Raw genomic sequence first — 9,767 nt, forward strand, 5'->3', positions numbered from 1 at the left:
GATGACGGGCGATTACATCGATCGGCCGCGCCGGTTTCTGACCAGCGGTTGTTGGTTGCTGGTTGATGATTTGATCGGCCGGAAAAGTTACAGTTGATTTTCCGGCGATTGAAGGAACGGTTTTTAGACGGGTCGTCCTTCCTTCCGGCGGCGTAACGGTGCCGGGTTCAAAATTCGTCCGATGCGCGCGTGCTGCTTTCGTTCGTTCTGCCTCTTCTCTCGTTCGTCGGCGAGCTGTGCGAAATAGAAAAAGGCCGTCTGGCTATTGCAAACGGGGTCATTAGCACGTTTGTGGGGGTCAATGCCACTTTACTTTGAGCACATTTACCTTTCTGTAACCTTTTGCACACAATTCTACGCACGTAGCTACTAGCTAATCACTTTTAGTGATTTATCTAACAGGAGAGAACAAAGTAATTAGTCTAGTTTTAAATACTATCACGTCACTTTTACTAACTTTGCACAAACGAAACCGGACAAACTACGCGCACTTTCTCTGCGTTTGGCGGACTGGGACGAAATGGCTAACAGCGTTAATCCTCAGATTAGGGAAGGTAATTTCGTACGAACCTACAGGAAGCGCGCATTTTCCCGCAAATTTCTTCGGACAAGTTCGGGAATCAACGACCCTACTAGCTGTTTTATTCTGTCAGCTAACCTTTGGCTCTATCTGTCCCTTTCCATCATGCATTCCAAGCGAAGGATCGTCATGGTTTTCGTCTTCAGGAGAATCTCAACAGGCAATTTCATTTCTTCCCCTCGCGGAGAGGAGTATTTGCTAGGGTGTTGCGCAAGAGTCGCTCAACGGTAGGTTGTCTAACTCTTGGCGCAAACAAATCAGGCTGGTTTTACTAAATTTGAAAAATATTGCTGAATATGACATGACCGCTACATAACACCAGGCTTGTTTTACGAAAATTTGGTATTAGGATTAATACCAAATTTTCGTAAGGGACAATTTTACGAAATGACTAAGACTAACAATAGAAAAAAGAAGAAAAAAACTACAACTAATATTTACAAAATGTTATGTACAACTAATCCTAGGTTCGCCTTGAATACAGAAATACTGATGGGTTTGACATTTTCCCTGCTGCGCTCCGGTAGTTCAGATATATAGCACTCAAAGACTGCAACAAATCCCAAAATACTGGCCTTGATACCAAAATATTGAAATTTTAGATCAAGCCGAAACCCCAACACTACAACATACATTGAGTTTCTTACGACTCTCAATGCAACATAATTCCCAATATAACTTCATGAATACTACAAGAAACAGGCTTATTGAGTTACAGAACTACTCCAATCCTTACGTTGGAAATGTATCCCTTCACTCAATTTACCGCACAGTTTTGTCTTTTGAAAGCACCTCAGAGCTCTTCCCTGAATAAACACTTTCTACTAGACAAAACGCAGAACTGAACTTCATAATTTCCTTTGCAGTGACTCGAACGCCGAAATAATTCAGCTAGTGAGAAATCTGCACATAATTCTCCTGAAAATATCCCCCGAAATTCCCCCGAAAATATCCCCCGAAAATCCCCCGAAAATATTCCCCGAAATCCCCCGAAAATATCACCCAAAAATATCACCCAAAACAATCATTTTGGTTATGTATTAACGCCGGATGTATTCCGACAATACGAACACATACCCTAAATGACCACATATCCCATAAATCCATCTTACGTTACATTTCCTATGTCGAAAAAAACTTTCGACAAAACCGAAATGCAACGAAAATGAAAAAGTTCCCAACCCTATTAAAGCTCTCATAAACTCACGCATACACTGAACTACCAACCCGCAACGAAGAGAAACGTCAAACTAAAAAAATATTATAAGTGATGTGTTGTGCTGTGACGGAATTGTACATTATCCAGGTAGATCATCAAATAATTACATTAAATGGCTCAAAAACGTACCGAAAAGCGTTTCCGAAAGGCGGATTACGTATTGGAAGGTGAGTAAACTAATTTTTGTTGTTTTTCTTGTATTTTCAGGCTGAAACGGACCAACCAACAACAACAAAAACAAACCTCATTCGGATGAGAGGTAGGGATGTGTCCGTTCGGCACTGGACGGTTTTGGACGGACGGATTATTGACAATTGAAGCGGACTATAATGATGGTAAGTTTAAATGCATCATTTATGTTCGCCCGAAGGGCTGACTAAAGATGTTATTTGGATAATTTTAGATTCGAATGATGTCGCATGCAGCTGGACTGGAAGTAAATATGGACTTCGGCATGATACCGGAACGATTTGGCGGGACAAACGCCGGACGGACTGCTGCCTTGGTGACTCGGAATTGCCTCAAACGGCCTATTTGAAGACAGCTATAACGGATGCCGAGAAGGGAAGTTGACTTCCAGTTAAAGGTAAGTGTGTGAACAATTTTTAATGTTTTCTTTTTCATTTTAGGAACAATCGGACAGTGGAACCCAAGATGACGATCATCCCCGAGGGATGACCCAAACCCAAAGGACCGATAATTCTAACATAAACTCCCTCATTAAACATCAACCCACTAAATCCCAAATTTTTTGCTAAATTTTTGATAAATAAATAAACACATAAATAAATAACAAAGAAATAAATAACAATTAACACATAACATGAATATGAGCAAATATACGATAATTTTAAGTACTAACATAGTTATAAGGAAACATTGTGAACTACAAACTAACATTACTTATATCCGAAAAATAGTATTTACAAAATTTTATACATTGGGTGATCGTGCAAAGGCACAATCCCCTTTCTTCATCCTTGCACATGTCTCGTATAGGTAGTTAACAAGGTATGTGTATCCCGATGCAATACAACTTGTGTTTTTTCCAAACATGGTTAAATTTCCAGGAACACTGCCGATTTCTTTAAATTGCAACGCTATTCAGCTAAAGCAATTTGTTACTGACAGCTCGATTAACTCGGGTTTGCTCAACATCGTCTGTAGGACTTCTGAGTCTTATTTTACGATCAACGTTTAAGATTCCCCCGTCTTAAACTCACGCTTTGTTGCTTCTCGCGGAATTTTCGCGGTACTCCTCATCAACGCACTGGTGGCTCCGAGTTCTTGGTTTTATAGGTCATCGTCCTGATGAAATCAAGGACTCGCTCTGTCTTCAGGTCGAGGGGAACTTGTTCGTTCAGTAACAAATGTTTTATACTCAAGAGTGCTGCAACTCAAGGAGATCTAAAATGACCATAATCCAACACGTTCGCAAAGTTCTTCTTGAGCTAGAGTGAAGATCTTAGCAACAAGGATGCCCCCAGTAAATGAAAGTTGTTGTGGGGGTGCACTGTCTGAAGGACAGTGCTAACTTTACGAACTGCGGTACAGTATTTTCTTCAACCAGAGCAAAAGCATCATGGTGCGTTGTCTCAATCAGTAAATACTGAGAGGTACATAGCTTGACTTTTATTCGATCAACCAGTGATCGATGTTAAAGCTGAACTTGAAAGGGTAAGTTTCTTGAGAAACTTGCAGTTGAAAATTCCCAGTCTCTTCCCCTTCAAGTCCTCAAGGTCATAACAGTGGGTTCCTACTACCCTTTTCACTACGGCTGGCACATACTTGGGGGCCAGCTTTGCAGAAAATCCCTTGCCTTTGTCCGATTGTTCCATGTTTTTCTTCGGAACCTTCTCACCCACAGAGTAAGTTGGACAATTGGCATTGGAGCGAAGATTATAGTAGGACGATTGAGCACCTTTCGTCTGTCCGCGACGACCGTTGTTCACCTTGCAAGTAGTGAAATCTATAAGACGATCTAGCCTGCTGTTAGCACGGTTTTCGCGCTGCGCTATTCGCGTTCTCTCTGTTGTCAACGCGAACACCGTTTCGGCTACGCCTATGCTTTCCGATTGCTTATTTGTGTTGCAAACTTGTTCGTAACCATTCGTTCCGCCTATCATCGGTTCAATTCCGAACAACTGCCAAAAGTTGTAACCCAGTATCAGGTTTCTACAAATTTGTGGCACTACAAGTGTGGGTACCACCTTTGTTACTCCTCGGAATGTAATCGGTAGTTGAACATACCCTAAGCATCGGTGCACTGTGCTATCTGCTGTAATTATCTTAAGCGGACTTTGCTCTATCCTCAGACCGTTTCTCTGCATCACGTCGGTCATATTCGTTACACTGATACCTGTGCCTGAGTCCAGCAATGCTTCGTATTTTGTTTTGAATATACTAACTGCAACATGTGGGCAACTTCCGTCATGAATACGCACCTCACATACCTCATTGAATTCTGTTTTCCTAGGAACATTTTTAGTCACAGGAGTACCGTCGTTCCCTCTTCTGCACCCCTGATTTAGTTTCCCGATGGATTAGCTGTTTTCGAGCGATCAAATCGTGAATGATTCTCACATGTTATTGTTGTTTTACCGGGCGTTCCGCAAATGTAGCAGAATAACTGCTTCTCCTGTCTACAGTTTCGCCAGACATGTCCCCTCATGCGGCAATTCCAGCAAAGGGGGCTGTGCTGCTGATCGAGTACCGGTGTCACGCTGGTTGGTTGCTGAGTTCGTGTTGACGATTTGAACTGCTCATTTGCCCGACGATCACTATTGAACCTCTTCCCTAGAGCGTTCACCTCCTCTGCTTCAGAGTAGGATCCGGTCGATTCTTCAGCCTCAATATTGTGTACACCTGTCGCGATACGTGTCGGTCCTTCTCGAAACTGTCTGAGTGCAGGATCGTTCGCATCGATACGGTACGCATAGTATTCGAGCTTGCGCAAATCTCGTACAGTTCTGCACGCCAGTTTGGAACGGTAGTGTGGACGCATGTTATCCCAAATGACTTCAAAAACCCTTTCCTGACCAAGTGGTGATGATAGAAGTTTGTTCAACCTCTCTATCTCCGTCTTAAACGTCAAAAACGGCTCGTTTCTAAGTTGTTTCCTCTCGTAAATTTTCTGACGATTTCCCTGGTCCTTGTTCGGGTTGCCGTACATGTAGCGGATTTTCTCCTCAAAGTCCTGCCAATCTAGAAACTCGTCAGCGTAGCACAAGTACCAATCGTAGGCATCTCCCCGCAATATTGTATGCACTCGCTGCAACAGGATGTCGTCTGCGATCCGATCCATTCGCGCTAGCCTACGAATTTTGTGGAGAAAATCTTCCAACGATCGATGGCGGGGGTCGCCACTAAAAGTTAGATGCCATTTCTCCATACGTCGGTCTGCGTCCTGAATCTCACGATCACCAATTCGTCGATTCACACGACGTCTTGGGCGAAACTCCTCAGCGTCACACCCATTTTCGTCCTCGCTACTCTGCTGGATTACTTCACTCTGCCTTCGATGCAGGCCACCGGTGGGATAATCTCGACTGCTCCACTGAGAAACATGCCGCCTGTCGTTCCACCGCCTATCAACTGGATCCTCCCGTTCAGCTATTCTCGTCTCGTCTTGACTCAAGAGATAACGTGTCCTACCATACATTCCGCTCGACCACGGCTCCTGCCGCTGATCGCCCCGTTCATCGTAGTACGAACGCTCGCTTGTCGTCTCTATCCGTCGTTCGGCTGATTCCCATCGACTTACTTGTCCTCTATCAGACTCATTTTGTAACGTCTGTGATATTCCACTACATCGTCGCTGTGGTACCTCTTCTCTCCTTCTGTATCCGGATTCGTGATGGTTGACTTGGATGTACGGTGCAGGTTGCGCTTCTCCGTTGAACTCTACTCTAGTCATCATCTCAGGAACTTGCAATCCTCGATTGGAAGGGTTGACGAACCTCGTTGGATCCGGTATCAGGGTTGCCAGTCTAACTTCTGCCAATTCTTGCCTCAACTCAAGCACTTGCATTCTCAGCATTCTGTTCTCGTCGTTAAGTTGGTTTTCCCTCCGTAGTTGTTCCTCACTTGCCGTTTTGGGAATAGCTCCAAGGGATCGCTTCGAATGCTCATCAGACGACCTGTCTTCGCGTTCTTGTCCGTCGTCTCGGTGCTCCTCGTCTTTCCTATCATCATTCCCTGACTCCAATGACTTTTGCTGATCGTCGACAACTTCTCCTGAGTGAGAATCTTCGGAACCCTTCTTCCCAGTAAATCTGTTCAACACACTTCGAATTTCCCTTATCAGTTCCTTACGCATGGCTTCGGATCCAGGATCCTCAGCTATGCTTCGGGCGACCCTAAGCGCGTAATGTTTTAATCGGGAAATGCACCTTTCATCTGGACCTTTCTCCAACTTCCCTCTCAAAACATCGATTATACTTGACACGCGATCGAACTCTTGTTCGATAGTAAACCGCGACGGATAATCCCGATTTTCCCTCACATCTTCGTAAAAAAGGTTTCGTAGTAGTCGGTATTTGGCTTCCGAATCAGTTTTAGTTTCCTCAACCTTACCACGAATCATGAGCTCGTAATCTACTTCCTCATTGGTTAAGTGGTCGGCTCTCGGAAACTTAGAAGCCATTTCGGTTTTTTTTTGAATATGTAAAATTTAATAAATAGTATAGAAAATGTACAAAAATGGTAAATATAAACCCTTATCTCTAATAAATGTTCCCACACAACGATAACATCACAAGAATATTCCTTAGAATCCCCAAAATATTTCTGTATCCTCAATAAATTTCTCCAAAAAAATATGCCTGATGATATTTCTCCAAAATAAACGGTCTCCAAAATATGTTACATTACCCTAAATACTACATAAATTACAACATGAACCTAGAATAACTATGTACATAAGAAAGAAAATAAATGACGAAAACAATCATAACTTCAACAATATTCTCCAGATTATTCTTCAAGACTTCCGAAAAAATCCTGCAGTTGGGCGCCAATTTGTAGCCAGCCCTGGTCGATCCCTAGCAAGCGTGCAGCTTATGCGCCACTTCCCGTAGGAAGACTGCACGCCAAGATTTGTTTGCCCGGATGAGACTCTTCTTAGGGCGAGTCCCTGAAGAAGATTCACCTAAAAGAAATTAATCAGGATCGAACCAGACAGGCTTATCAAAAATTAGCCTCCAAAAGTCGGGTAGACGACCCTATTATCAACTAGCAGCAATCATTAAAAACCTCATCACCCTCAGATAATTCGCAGTAAGAAATTCCCCATACCTAATATATCATCACTGGAACTGCAGCCACTCATCAACAGGTGGCATAACACGTTGAAAGCGAAGCTTTCACCACTCATCAAATTCCGCCAAGCGGAAGACAGTGAAACAAAACGAAAACTACACCGAACGAAGTGACGTAACCATACTAGAACGGGACTAAAACTTGCGGGAGTACTACAAACATTTGATTACATTTTAACTAAACAACATTTATTTACGGTACAAAACGGCAGATTTATGTTCTATTTCATGTTTGTATTTTTTAGCTTTTAACTTTCTAGGCCTATCTTCTGAGGGTGTGCGTGTACTCTCTCCCTACTGTGCTCATTGACCTGCTTGTGCTTTTCTTCTCATTTCCAAAATCCTCCCAAAGTTCGGTGACGTCACCTCACGGCTCCAGCGTATCAATCAGCTATTGCTTTGCACCCGGGTGACTAATTAAATGGGTTGTGTGTGGCGTTCGTGAATGACGGACTAAAACATAATGGCCGACACACAACCTCAATTCATGGACGCGTCCCTAAATCTAGCCGTCCGTGGACGACTTCTCGAGCGTTTGTGCTCTGACGGCCTAAATTACTGTGGTGTCCTCCCTGGACGCCACCCTTCACACTTATCTAGCAAGAACGATACGACTCACCCAATCTGCTGCTGTTGGTTTCTGCTGCTGCTGTCGATCGTTCTGCGATGCGGTGGCTGTTTCGATGACGGGCGATTACATCGATCGGCCGCGCCGGTTTCTGACCAGCGGTTGTTGGTTGCTGGTTGATGATTTGATCGGCCGGAAAAGTTACAGTTGATTTTCCGGCGATTGAAGGAACGGTTTTTAGACGGGTCGTCCTTCCTTCCGGCGGCGTAACGGTGCCGGGTTCAAAATTCGTCCGATGCGCGCGTGCTGCTTTCGTTCGTTCTGCCTCTTCTCTCGTTCGTCGGCGAGCTGTGCGAAATAGAAAAAGGCCGTCTGGCTATTGCAAACGGGGTCATTAGCACGTTTGTGGGGGTCAATGCCACTTTACTTTGAGCACATTTACCTTTCTGTAACCTTTTGCACACAATTCTACGCACGTAGCTACTAGCTAATCACTTTTAGTGATTTATCTAACAGGAGAGAACAAAGTAATTAGTCTAGTTTTAAATACTATCACGTCACTTTTACTAACTTTGCACAAACGAAACCGGACAAACTACGCGCACTTTCTCTGCGTTTGGCGGACTGGGACGAAATGGCTAACAGCGTTAATCCTCAGATTAGGGAAGGTAATTTCGTACGAACCTACAGGAAGCGCGCATTTTCCCGCAAATTTCTTCGGACAAGTTCGGGAATCAACGACCCTACTAGCTGTTTTATTCTGTCAGCTAACCTTTGGCTCTATCTGTCCCTTTCCATCATGCATTCCAAGCGAAGGATCGTCATGGTTTTCGTCTTCAGGAGAATCTCAACAGGCAATTTCATTTCTTCCCCTCGCGGAGAGGAGTATTTGCTAGGGTGTTGCGCAAGAGTCGCTCAACGGTAGGTTGTCTAACTCTTGGCGCAAACAAATCAGGCTGGTTTTACTAAATTTGAAAAATATTGCTGAATATGACATGACCGCTACAAGCTAGCTTCCAACAAATCATGCCGTCATCAATATTGAGTATTGTAGAAATTTTATCTCACCTAATAGGTACCTATATCAATGGGAGTGTTGCTCGGATTTGAAAAAAGAGTATTCAACCTATTTGCTAAGACAAAGGACATGGTTGGTGTGGCTAGCAAATAGTTTTCGGGTAGGTTGAGAATGTTTACCTGTATTTCGGGTTTGTTTCAATAGCTTTTATCGCAAGCAAGTTGAAGAAATAGGTAAATTTTGCTTTTGTTGGTACTACATCACTAGCTCGTAGGTTCGAATATATTACACAAAACAAGGAATATTTTGAAAGAAATTATCAGTTAGAAAACAAAGTTTCCTACACAAACAGTTCAATTGAAGAATCTCTTAAAATGAAACGTAAGGGTTCAGTTTGTGGTATATGGATGTTGAGTACGCGTATCAGAAAACTCACCAATGTATTGTACGATTGTGCAGTAAAAAAAAAAGAAAATAGATGAGCAGCTCCTTCATTTTTTTTGTTGCTACAAGAAACTGTATAAACCAAATGATCCCGAGACCGAAGAAGCCGTTGCTGGACCATCGAGAATCGCTCTTCCAGGTATATTATAGAAAATATGACATGATTGTTTTTTGAATTTCAATTCTTTTCTTCAAACTACTAACACGAACTCGTGTTCTTTGCAACCTTTTTTCAGAGTCCTTCGAAACATTGACCGCCATTGCAGGACCTTTCGGATTCGTTCCATTTTCCTACCAAGATAAATAGTAAAAACCTATTTTAATCCACCTAGCGGTGCAATTGTGCCTTTCTCAATCATGAATCACGAGAACGTGTGCGTTGTTTATATTCATTAAAAACTTTTAAATGCATATATTACATTTTATTATTATACATCACATGACAACTATATACAGGAAAATAAATCATTATTCGAGTTCTAAAATTTTGAAAAAGAAAAAACAGCCACGGTAATATTGAACTGAAAAACCTGTTTTAATCCACCTAGCGGTGCAATTGTGCCTTTCTTAATCATGAACACGTGAATATTTGCGTTGTTTATATTCATTAAAAGCTTTCA

The 9,767-nt window shown here is 42.7% G+C and overlaps 2 long non-coding RNA genes across 2 annotated transcripts; both read right to left on the minus strand.

Moving 5' to 3' along the window:
• Positions 1–246: 246 nt before the first annotated feature.
• On the minus strand, positions 247–593 carry LOC131683100 (uncharacterized). Its single transcript, XR_009304366.1, has 2 exons — positions 458–593; positions 247–395 (listed from the first exon to the last, which is right to left on the minus strand). It is a non-coding gene; the product is annotated as an uncharacterized LOC131683100 (long non-coding RNA).
• A 7,452-nt stretch (positions 594–8,045) lies between these two features.
• LOC131683101 (uncharacterized) lies at positions 8,046–8,353 on the minus strand. Its single transcript, XR_009304367.1, has 2 exons — positions 8,257–8,353; positions 8,046–8,194 (listed from the first exon to the last, which is right to left on the minus strand). It is a non-coding gene; the product is annotated as an uncharacterized LOC131683101 (long non-coding RNA).
• Between the last annotated feature and the right edge of the window lie 1,414 nt (positions 8,354–9,767).

The sequence above is a fragment of the Topomyia yanbarensis genome, chromosome 2 (genome assembly GCF_030247195.1).
Source record: "Topomyia yanbarensis strain Yona2022 chromosome 2, ASM3024719v1, whole genome shotgun sequence".
Taxonomy (NCBI): Eukaryota; Metazoa; Arthropoda; class Insecta; order Diptera; family Culicidae; genus Topomyia; species Topomyia yanbarensis.